We start from the raw sequence: 11,370 nt of genomic DNA on the forward strand, positions 1-11,370 counted from the left end.
TAGCAGGTGTGGATGTGTTCATTTCCCTGTTTGAGTGGTTTTCACCCCTGATTTAGGGCTCCATTCTCCGCTGGCTAATGCCTGCAGCGAGAATCGCGATCGGCCAGAGAATGTCATGCGGAAAAAAAATCAGGATTTGCGCCCTGTCCCAACTGCTGTCTTATAAGGGGGCTCACATTGCTGCCCCCGTGCCCTGTCACGTCTCGCTGAGGGTGTCACCATGTGGGACGTTCATGTGTCATGGGGGCCCTGCCCCACCCCACCCCAACCTCCACACTCCCCCTCCCACCCTGGAGACGCACTCTACCCAGACTCAGACCCAGCCCATCCTTCACACCCTTCAGGCAGAGGATAAAGGCAAGTTGGACTGGTGGTGCCAAAGCGTTAACGGCGAGTATTTGCAATGGTGTGCCCTATCCCCCTAACTATCATCTATGTACTACACCCATGCCAACTTAATGCGTCATAGATTACATAAATTACATAGAATTTACAGTACAAAAGGAGGCCATTCGGCCCATCAAGTCTGCACCGGCCCTTATAAAGAGGACCCTACTCAAGCCCACGTATCCACCCTATCCCCGTAACCCCCACTTAACCCAGCCAACTTCTGGGTGTCACAGGTGACGACATGTCATCCTGTTCTGCCAGCTGCCCATGAGAGCCCTGGTGTCAGGTGGGGGGATTCGGAAGCACTGAGGTGTTCCAGCACCTACCCTGCAGGTGGTATTGGCATGGGCCCCATCACTTCCTTCTCCCTTGGGGTGCTCAATGAACCCTGGGCTACTCCATGGGACGGAGCTTAGGCTGGAGTGAGCTCCGGAGGCTCCACTGTCACCTGGCGCTGCCAGCCCTAGAGGCCCGCACTCACCTGAATTGCTGTTGATGCCCTTAGCTATGGCGCAGTGAGACTGCGACATGTTCCTCAGTGACTGAGACATGTTCCTCAGCGAGTGAGACATGTTCCTCAGCGAGTGAGACATGTTCCTCAGCGAGTGAGACATGTTCCTCAGCGTGTGAGACATGTTCCTCAGCGAGTGAGACATGTTCCTCAGCGAGTGAGACATGTTCCTCAGCGAGTGAGACATGTTCCTCAGCGAGTGAGACATGTTCCTCAGCGAGTGAGACATGTTCCTCAGCGAGTGAGACATGTTCCTCAGCGAGTGAGACATACCCCTCAGTGCCTCAGTAATGTCCCTCAGCGAGTGAGCCATGTCCCTCAGTGCCTCGGTCGTGTCCCTCAGTGCCTCGGTCATGTCCCTCAGTGAGTGAGCCATGTCCCTCAGTGCCTCGGTCGTATCCCTCAGTGCCTCGGTCATGTCCCTCAGTGCCTCGGTCATGTCCCTCAGTGAGTGAGCTATGTCCCTCAGCGAGTGAGACATGTCCCCCAGTGCCTCGGTCGTGTCCCTCAGTGCCTCGGTCATGTCCCTCAGTGAGTGAGCCATGTCCCTCAGCGAGTGAGACATGTCCCTCAGTGCCTCGGTCGTATCCCTCAGTGCCTCGGTCGTATCCCTCAGTGCCTCGGTCGTGTCCCTCAGTGCCTCGGTCATGTCCCTCAGTGAGTGAGCCATGTCCCTCAGTGCCTCAGTCGTGTCCCTCAGTACCTCGGTCATGACCCTCAGCGAGTGAGACATGTTCCTCAGTGCCTTGGCCATGTTCCTCTGTGCCTTGGACATGTTCCTCAGTGCCTTGGACATGTCCCTCAGTGCCTTGGACATGTTCCTCAGAGCCTTGGACATGTTCCTCTGTGCCTTGGACATGTTCCTCAGAACCTTGGACATGTTCCTCAGTGCCTTGGCCATGTCCCTCAGTGCCTTGGACAAGTCCCTCAGTGCCTTGGCCATGTCCCTCAGAACCTTGGACATGTTCCTCTGTGCCTTGGACATGTTCCTCAGTGCCTTGGCCATGTCCCTCAGTGCCTTGGACAAGTCCCTCAGTGCCTTGGACATGTTCCTCAATGCCTCAGTCATGACCCTCACTGCCTTGGACATGTCCCTCTGACTAAAGTCAGTCAGTGTCCGATCAGTGCTCTGGATGCCCTCAACCATGGCCGTTTCTGTCTGGGTCAAGTACTGGAGCGTCAGAGCGACATCTGGTACAGTGGTTAGCACTGGGACTATGGTGCTGAGGACCCTGGTTCGAATCTTGGCCCTGGGTCACTGTCCGTGTGAAATTTGCACATTCTCCCCATGCCTGCGTGGGTTTCACCTACACAACCCAAAGATGTGCAGGTTAGGTGGATTGGCCACGCTAAATTGCCCCTTAATTGGAAAATAAAATAACTGGGTAGTCTAAATTTATTTTTTTTAATGTTCTGGAGCGTCACTGCAATGTTGGCCTTGGACATGGCCTGTGACTGGGCTCCCCTGTCCTGGGCCTCAACCATCGACCGCACAGTCTGCCCCAAACTATGGACGTCCTGACCCATGGCTCTGCCATCTTACCACCGCAGCCGCCACCTTTTAAGTGTTGGCCTGGGTGCTACACATTGTCGGCACAATCTCCTGCACCTGAAGGCGGTCGGACTCCTCCAGTTGTAACTGCAGGTACTGGAAAATGGTTGACACCCACTCCTGTAGATTCTGGGTGTGCTTCTGCACATGCACCAGCGATGGGATCATACTTTCCAGAAGCGCCACGCCTGTCTGGGTGACAGCTATCTCCTGGGATCGGGCACCCCTTCAACTATCCACTCCCTGGCAAGTCGCTGTCTCTACCTGATGTGCTGCATCATGTGTCTGGTGCTTGTCAGAAGGTGACCCAGGATCCTCCTCACTAAAATGCTCCACCGAGGTGCTAGTCTCTGCGATGGTGCAGGTGACAGCAATGACGAAACGTCGGTGTCTTCGCTGGAATGCTGCCCCTGATGGACGGGCCTCATCTGATGATCCTGCAAGACAAAAAACATGAGGTGAGATCTTGGGAAGGACTGGTCTGTGGGAGAGGGATGACTCACTTGATACAGGGTATGAGTTGCATTGGGCTCTGAATTGTTTACTAAATGCTGACCTCTATCGCTGCCACGGCCTTCTCTTCAGCCTCCTCCATCAGTTGCATGGCCCTCTCCTCAGTTGGGGTCTTGACCTGAAAGTCAGCGATGCCCCCTCCCGTCTTTGGTGTTCTTGTCCATTATGGGCCACCTGATCCGAGAGGACACAGGAAAGAAATAAAGTGATGCTTGGAGTTGAGTTCTCCAGAGGGGAGTAGCTGGTGGCTTTTTGCGCAAATCCCCCGGCCAAAGTGGGCAATACATGTGTAGGGGTTTGGTGGAGGGTGGGTTGTAAGGGAGATGTAGGCAGGTGGGGTGTTGTTAGGCTCTAGGGGATTGGGGAGTGATGTGAAGAGTGAGGGACAGGAGTGATCCCAGGGGCACAGCGGTGATGACATTACTGCACTGCTAGGGTGCTAGGCTGACAGTGCACAGGTGGCATCTTGCCCATGCCAGGGTTCGGGCCTGGGGTGCCCTGCAATTATGAGGTGGGGTGCAGGAGGCTCGATTTCCCCATAATTGGGGTGTTGGGGATCCGGAGTCTGTGTCAGAGGGTCTAGAGATAAGGGAGCTATTTAAAAATCTCTTCCTGCACTTTAAGTTCGAAACCAACTGAGGAGAGGCACGAGGCAGGGGTGTCCACTGTCCCTGCTGTTGTTTGTCTTGGCAATTGAGCCTTTGGCCACAGCATTAAGGTCATCCACAAAGTGGAGGGGGATATACAGAGGGGGAGGGAGTGGGCGATCTGCTGCTCTTTGTGACAGCCAGCTCTCCAGTGCAGAGGAGATAATGAAGCTGTTTGAGAGGTTTGGCTGCTTCTCGGGGTATAAATTCAACTTGGGTAAAACGGAATGCTTTCCGGTGATTCTCCCAGGGAGCTGTGTCGACCTGGGGAAGTTGCCTTTCCGCTATCTGGGAGTCCAGATGGCCAATGATCGGTCCTCGCTCCAGAAATAAAATTTTGGGGACCTGGTTAAAGGGTGAAGGCTGAGCTAAAGAAGTGGTATAACCTCACGCTGACTTTAGCAGGGTGGGGGGGGGGGGGGGGGGGGGGCATTTAGTCAGTCAAAATGAAAATCCTCCCAAGGCATCTCTTTTTGTTTCAGTGCTGTCATAATATACATCTATGTATATGATGGAGTGCAGACAGGCAGTGATTGACACACAGGATGACCAGTGAGCACACAGAACACAGCAGCCAATCACCAGACAGGACACGACCACTATAAAGCCAGAGGGCACTCAGTTTCCCGCTCTCTCGGGACCCAGCCACTGAGACAGTCAGAGTTTGTGAGCTAGACAGTGCAAATAGTAAGTCTGGTCAGGCTAGTATCAGGTCTCCAGTCAAGTCAGCATAGTGTCAACCCACAGTTGAACATGTATAGTAGTTTAGATGTTAAATAAAATCGTGTTGCATCTCATCAAGTGTTGGAAGTCTGTCTCTCGCTACACTGCATCGAGTGCAGTCCACATCGACCCAGCCTGCCCAACACATCAAGTGCCTTCCAGTTTTCTTTGCGAGAGCCAATAAGATGATCTCATCTTTTATTTGGACAGGCAGGACCCCGTGGGTCTGTGGTTTTTTTTACAAATGAATAGGTAGTCAGGGGGCCGAGCGATGCCCAACCTATTAGATTACTATTGGGCGGTGAATATAGAAAAGTGTGGGGGTGGTATAGAAGAATGGAATCTGTGTGGCAGCGGATGGAGAGGATTGACTGTTCAGGCACCAGCTTTAGAGCGTTGGTCACGGCTTCCCTTCTGTTTTCCCTGATGAAATAGATTACCAATCCTGTGGTGGTGGTCACCTTGAGAATATGGGGACAGTTCAGGCAGCACTTCAAACTGGGTGCCATGTCAGTGTTGGCCCCAAGTTGTGAAAACCATCATTTTGTGCCGTCCTTTGTACTCGTCCTTTGGGGCTTGGAGGGAAGAGGGGTGAGAGCGGTTTGGTGACTTGTTTGTAGATGGGACGTTCACTAGATTTGAGGAGTGGCTGAAGAAGTACAAGCTTCCAAGAGTTAACCAATCTCGGTACCATTAGCAGCAAAACTTTGTACGCAAAGAGGTTGCTTCCTTCCCATTGCCCCTCCCCTTCACTGCCATTGGTGATGGACAGAATTATCTCGGTAGTTGATGGAGGGGAGGGGAGGGTGTCGGAGATCTATATCAATGGTTGGCTGATGTTAACGTAGCAGGTCCCGTTGGACACGATTAAGAGGAGGTGGGAGGACGAGCTGGGCCAGGAGTTTGAGGGGGGTTGTGGAGCGAGGCTCTATACAGGGTCAACTCCACCTCCTCATGCGTTACACTCAGCCTGATTCAATTTAAGGTGGTGCACAGGGCACATCTGACTAGGGCACGGATGAGTGGGTTTTTTCTCGGATATAGAGGATAGGTCATACACACATGTTCCTGTACTAAGCTTGTGGGCTTCTGGGTCTCCTTCTTCCCCACCATGTTGAGAATTCTTGGGGTGGATTTGGAACCATGCCCTTAGGTGGCTATTTTTGGGATCTCAGATTTAGCGGAGTTGCAGACAGGGGCAAAGGCAGATGCTCTTGCCTTTGCTTTCTTAATAGCCCAAAGGTTTGTTCTGTTTGGTTGGAAATCTTCAGCCCTGCCCAGACCTGAAGTGTGATTAAGTGACCTGATGGAGTTTTGTACTTGGGGAAAAAAACAAGTATGTAATGAGAGGGTCGGCTGAAGGGTCCTACCTGAGGTGGCTGCCGTTTATTTCAGGGAATTGGTCACCAACTGATGTTTTTTTTTAAATTTATTTCTTTTTTTTTAATAAACAATTTTATTGAGGTAGTTTTTGGCTTTATAAACAGTTACAGACATCGTCAGAAAGGAAGTAAAAATTTATTTCTTAAAAAATTTAGAGTGCCCAAGTCATTTTTTCCAATTAAGGGGCAATTTAGCATGGCCAACCCACCTACCCTGCACATCCTTGGGTTGTGGGGGCAAAATCCACACAAACATGGGGAGAATGTGCAAACTCCACACAGACAGTGACCCAGGGCTGGGATCGAACCTAGAACCTCAGCGCCATGAGGCAGCAGTGCTAACCACTGCACCATCGTACTTCACTCACTGTCAAATGTTAGGAGATTGGTTGTTGTTTCTTTTGGGTTTGGTGGAGTGTCGAAAGGGTTGATATAACATAAACTATTGTACGTATATAGATGTAAAGGTGTTATATTGAAAATTTGTCAATAAAAATATATATTTTTTAAAGTGAAAGTGCTGCTCTCAGCTAAGTGTTCCACCTCAGCTGCGACAGAAATGACAACACCTTGTTTGTGGGTGGCCTAAAAATCTTTGGGCCTCTCTGGAGAGCAGCATGTGGAAAAACCCTTTGGACATGTGAACTGTGGGTTCATTGACAACGTGTGGGCCTGACACTTTGGCCCTTGGTAAAATCAAAGTGGAGAACATGGGCATTGATCCCACTACCACGCCCATGCACAGTGAGCACTCCACCACTTGAGCTAACCCCCCCTCCCCCCCATTAACTGCACATTTTGACAAAGAGTCATCCAAACTTGAAATGTTAGCTCCCTTCTCTCTCCACAGATGCTGTCAGACCTGCTGAGATTGTCCAGTATTTTCTCTTTTTGTTTCAGATTCCAGCATCCGCAGTCATTTGATTTAACCGCTAGGTTGAGAATGACCATTCATTCATTGCTGCTAAGAATTTCCTTGGCCCCTGTCAGCACAGTAGAGGAATTCTGCTTGGTGTTGCCTTGCTGCCTGAACACGATAATTCTTCAATTGAATCAACATGACCCAGAAGGCACAGCTTTTGCCATCAGCAGAAGTGTGAAACCGACAGAGTACCCTTCGTCGCCCAGTACTTCCCCGGAGTGGAGAAACTACGACACCTTCTTCGCAGCATTCAATGCGTCATCGATGAAGATGAACATCTTGCCAAGGTCATCCCCACACCCCCACAACTTACTTTCAAACAACTGCGCAACCTCAAACAAACCATTGTTTGCAGCAAACTACCCAGCCTTCAGAACAGCGACCACAACACCACACAACCCTGTCATGGCAATCTCTGCAAGACGTGCCAGATCATCGACATGGATACCACCATTACACGTGAGAACACCACCCACCAGGTAGGCGGCACATACTCGTGCGACTCGGCCAACGTTGTCTACCTCATACGCTGCAGGAAAGGATGTCCCGAAGTGTGGTACATTGGCAAGACCATGCAGACGCTGCGACATCGGATGAACGGACATCACGTGACAATACCAGGCAGGAATGTTCCCTTCCAGATAGGGAACACTCAGCAGTCAAGGGCATTCAGCCTCTGCTCTCCGGGTAAGCGTTCTCCAAGGCGGCCTTCAGGACACGCGACAACGCAGAATTGCCGAGCAGAAATTTATAGCCAAGTTCCGCACACATGAGTGCGGCCTCAACCGGGTACTGGGATTAATGTCACATTACATTCATCCCCCACCATCTGGCCTGGGCTTGCGAAATACGACCACTGTCCTGACTTGAGACAATTCACACCTCTTTAATCTGGGGTTACCCCTATCTCTGGATCTGTAAAGACTTAATTACCTGCAAATGCTCGCATTCAAAGCATTGTCTTGAATCGTTGACTTTGTCTATAAGTATACTTCTGAAACATACCTAATCATTCACCTGAGGAAGGAGCAATGCTCCGAAAGCTAACCTGTTTGAAACAAACCTGTTGGACTTTAACCTGGTGTTGTAAGACTTCTTACTGTGCTCACCCCAGTCCAACGCCGGCATCGCCACATCATTCCTTTGCTTTGTTAAGGTGTAATCTAATTCTCAAATGAAAGGTGTTGCTCTCAGTCAACTGTTACTTGCAACATTCAGCTAAATGGGCACAGAAGAGGAATTCGTAATTCAAGCAGTGGCCTTACAATGTCTTTGGTATATCAATTACTTGCGTCTTCTGAGCAATGAAGTGAGCTGCTGAAATCGCAGTCTTTGCTGATTGTTCACCGTGCAGCTTTTTGCCCCTGTGGGCTTCGTGAAATTGCTGCTTGAATACAATTTGTGTGTCCTTTTCAAAATAAGTGTGCCCAAGGAAAGATTAGCTAAAAACAATATTCCTAAATTGATTGTGGCTGACCATGTTGCTTCCAAGGCGGTGGAGCTATCTTTTAATTCATCTCAGAAATACAGCAGTTTGCGATGCAGGGTCAGAACCATTATCCAGTATAACACAAGTCCAATCTGCAGGGAGCAGCTGGCGGGGGACAGCATGCCCACCACAACTTTGGCGTTAAGATGTCGATGTAAAGGTGCATGATGAAGACTCAGCAAAGCGCCAATTTCATTGCATTGCCTCGATTGCTCATTCGGGAGAGCAGCAGACTCGATGGGTGTAAATTTCAAAGGCATTGTCAGGTCGCTGCTTGAAAGCCGAATACAATTTGTGTGTCCTTTTCGAAAGAAGTATGCGTAAGGAAAACTTAGCCAGAAATAGTATTCCTAAATTGATTGTGGCTTACCATGTTGCTTCCAAAGCGGCGGAGCTATCTTTTATTTCATGTAAGAAATGAGCCTCAACACAGCTTAGATGCTTCTGCAGTTGCATGCAGAGGCCAGCAGGGGTTGCTCTGAGCTGCAGTGCATGGAAAATTGAGCACTCACCTGCACGCAAAGAAAGATTTCTATCACTGAGTCAGGGTTGTCGACTGCTCCCTCACACTTGTGCTGACTGGTATTTTTTTTCTCGCTTGTTTGGAGTCTTTCAGTTGGTCCTCTTTACCGATTATGACACGGCCACTGTGGTGTCCCATTGTGCTGATGGGTAAACCTGTGTCATGTTAATTCAATGGAGATATTACTGATTCGAAAGCAGCAGGCATACCCGATGCAGAAATACTCAGCCAATTCTTCAGTCCCTTGGAGATAGGCACTCAGCAGGTCCTGGCTAGCAAGAAATATGTTACTGTTGGCTGTCTGGGGGAATTAGCTCAAATGGTAGAGCGCTTGCTTTGCATGTAAGAGGTAGTGGGATCGATGCCCACATTCTCCAATTTGATTTTATATTTGGCCCAATGCTTGGGCCCACCCCTTGTGTCAATCAACACACAGTTGACACTTGTCCTCAGTTTGTCCATGCGCTCATTCACTGCCAGTCCGAATGATTTGCACAGCTGTCACAAGCATGCTGCTTGCATTGCTGTCAGCAACGGAGATTCAATGTGACGTGAATGGAAGAAAGTAAGGTGCAAAACAGCTTTTCTTTTTCTCAGCATTCGGCACAGGACCATCAGATGATGAGAGTGACACACAGCCTACTGCAGTGACAAAGAGTGACCTAAGTTACGCACCACATTTGCCATCTTACTGTTGCACGTTTTGCTATGGGTGTAAAACGCGTTTATTGGAGTGTATTAACTTGCCTCCGTTAAAGGCCGTGTGCTTAACACTACTAGGCTCTGTGTATGTATTTTTCAGCTCAGGAGTCGCCAGATGCCGTATAGACATCTCACAAATATTCCAAGGTCAGGTTCAAAGTAATAAAACGATACACCGATTAGTAAGTTCCAAACGATCAATATTTATTATACAATTATAATAAATACGCATGCACACACTAAGGGACTAAGCTATGACTAAACTAAGCAATCAGAATACTTAACTAAACAGGAACAGGCAAGGTCAGGGAGCGTGGCCTTCGTCCCGGTCTTGGTCTGCAACCTTCAGAAAGCGTGCTGGTCACTGGGGGTCTAGCGGGCTTGGTTCGCGTAGCGAGCGTCGTATTGGCACTTACGGTTCGGCGGCTGGTGCTCAACGGCTGGAGTCAGGATACAGGTTCAAGTTCTTGGTCAAAGCCGGAGCACGAAACAACAGACAGGACCATGTGTGGGGGTCTACCTTTATAGGGGTCCCCAATGTCCTTGCCTTTTCCTGGGCGGGCTTTACCTTCAGGTATCGATTGGATCGCTCCCAATCGATATCTTTTGAATTCCTCCAATGTGAGGGTCTCTCTTGATGGCGGGGGCGGTTTCTATAGTGGATACTTCTGGTGCCGCTCTGTCTGGACATCCACTTAAAGTATCTTATTCAAACCCAAATGTTGCCATTGTGTGTGCCTAGATCTGGACTGCCTCATTAGTATGTAAAACGTTCTGCCATTATCACCTTTGGTTTGAGATCTTCCACCTGGCCAGAAACTAGTTTTGCTGCTTGCAAAATGCTAATGAGTGTTTGCAGGCTGCTGCCTTGGCTAAACTGTTTTTCCCTGCAGTCTTAGCGATTCTCCATTTTGTTTAGTTCAGTGTCCATTTTAGGTGGCTACAGTGGCTACATTCCCTCCTTGTGATCCTCACAATCAAAATATTGTGAAGGATCACCTATGTACGTTGCCTTGAGTGCATCTGGGTTGCCTTCTTTGTGTTCCCTGACCTCGGCAAGCTCCTGAGCGTCTACTCTGTCCTTAAACTATGGGAAGAAAAATTTTTTACCTTACATCTCTACTTGGCGCTATGTCAAAGGGGACATGCATTACCAAAAACTGGGAACCTCTACCTATCACAATTATCCTTATCTTACCTTAAACATTTCATTACAGACTAAACCTCATCCATTCATACCACATCACATAACATTTCCTGACTCGGCAGTCGAGTTCAGGACAATATAATACATGGGTATATTTTATTTTATTACACAGTGCTTTATTCATCATGGGGCAAAGGGGATTGATGAAACCGAAAAATAGGGGATCGAACTCCATAGACGGTTGAGGGGCAGGAATGGGAGGCTCTCCTCTTCCACTTCCTCAACCTGAGGGTCTGTACAAGTATGGCGAGGATCGCAATCACTAGCAGTGATTCAATCACGTATGACATGGAGTACCATGTCATAAATTTTGTGCACCAGGTCTGAACCTCACTGATCAGAGCTGAGCACGGGGGAGTTGCTGTAAGTGAACCATTTACGGTGGGGGTTGTGGGGGAAACGTGTCTTGCTTCCACACAAACAAATATAACATTTAAAAGCAATAAGTGGGCTTCCATCATCTTCTCTTCGTTCTCCTTTTTCTTCCTCCTGTATGGCCGATCCTTGCTGTGATCCCTGTTTCGTCCTTCGAAAGCTATGGGATCAAGCACAGTATCTGTCAATACAGCTTAATATCCGTACTTGTTAGTGTATCTGTCTTTCAATTCCAATTGACCCATTAAAAATGACTGGCCAAGTCACACCCTGTGACTCCCCTCATTTTTTTTTTCAAAAGCGAATTTAATGAACACAATACACCTAACAACTCTCCTCCTGCGAGCCGTCTCGCAGGCTTTGCTCATTTACCATCCGAATGTTCCTGGATGTAAATAGCATGTGGGATGGCGGCCTAAGGGCTGCCTAACGAA

The sequence above is a fragment of the Scyliorhinus canicula genome, chromosome 10 (genome assembly GCF_902713615.1).
Source record: "Scyliorhinus canicula chromosome 10, sScyCan1.1, whole genome shotgun sequence".
Classification (NCBI taxonomy): Eukaryota; Metazoa; Chordata; class Chondrichthyes; order Carcharhiniformes; family Scyliorhinidae; genus Scyliorhinus; species Scyliorhinus canicula.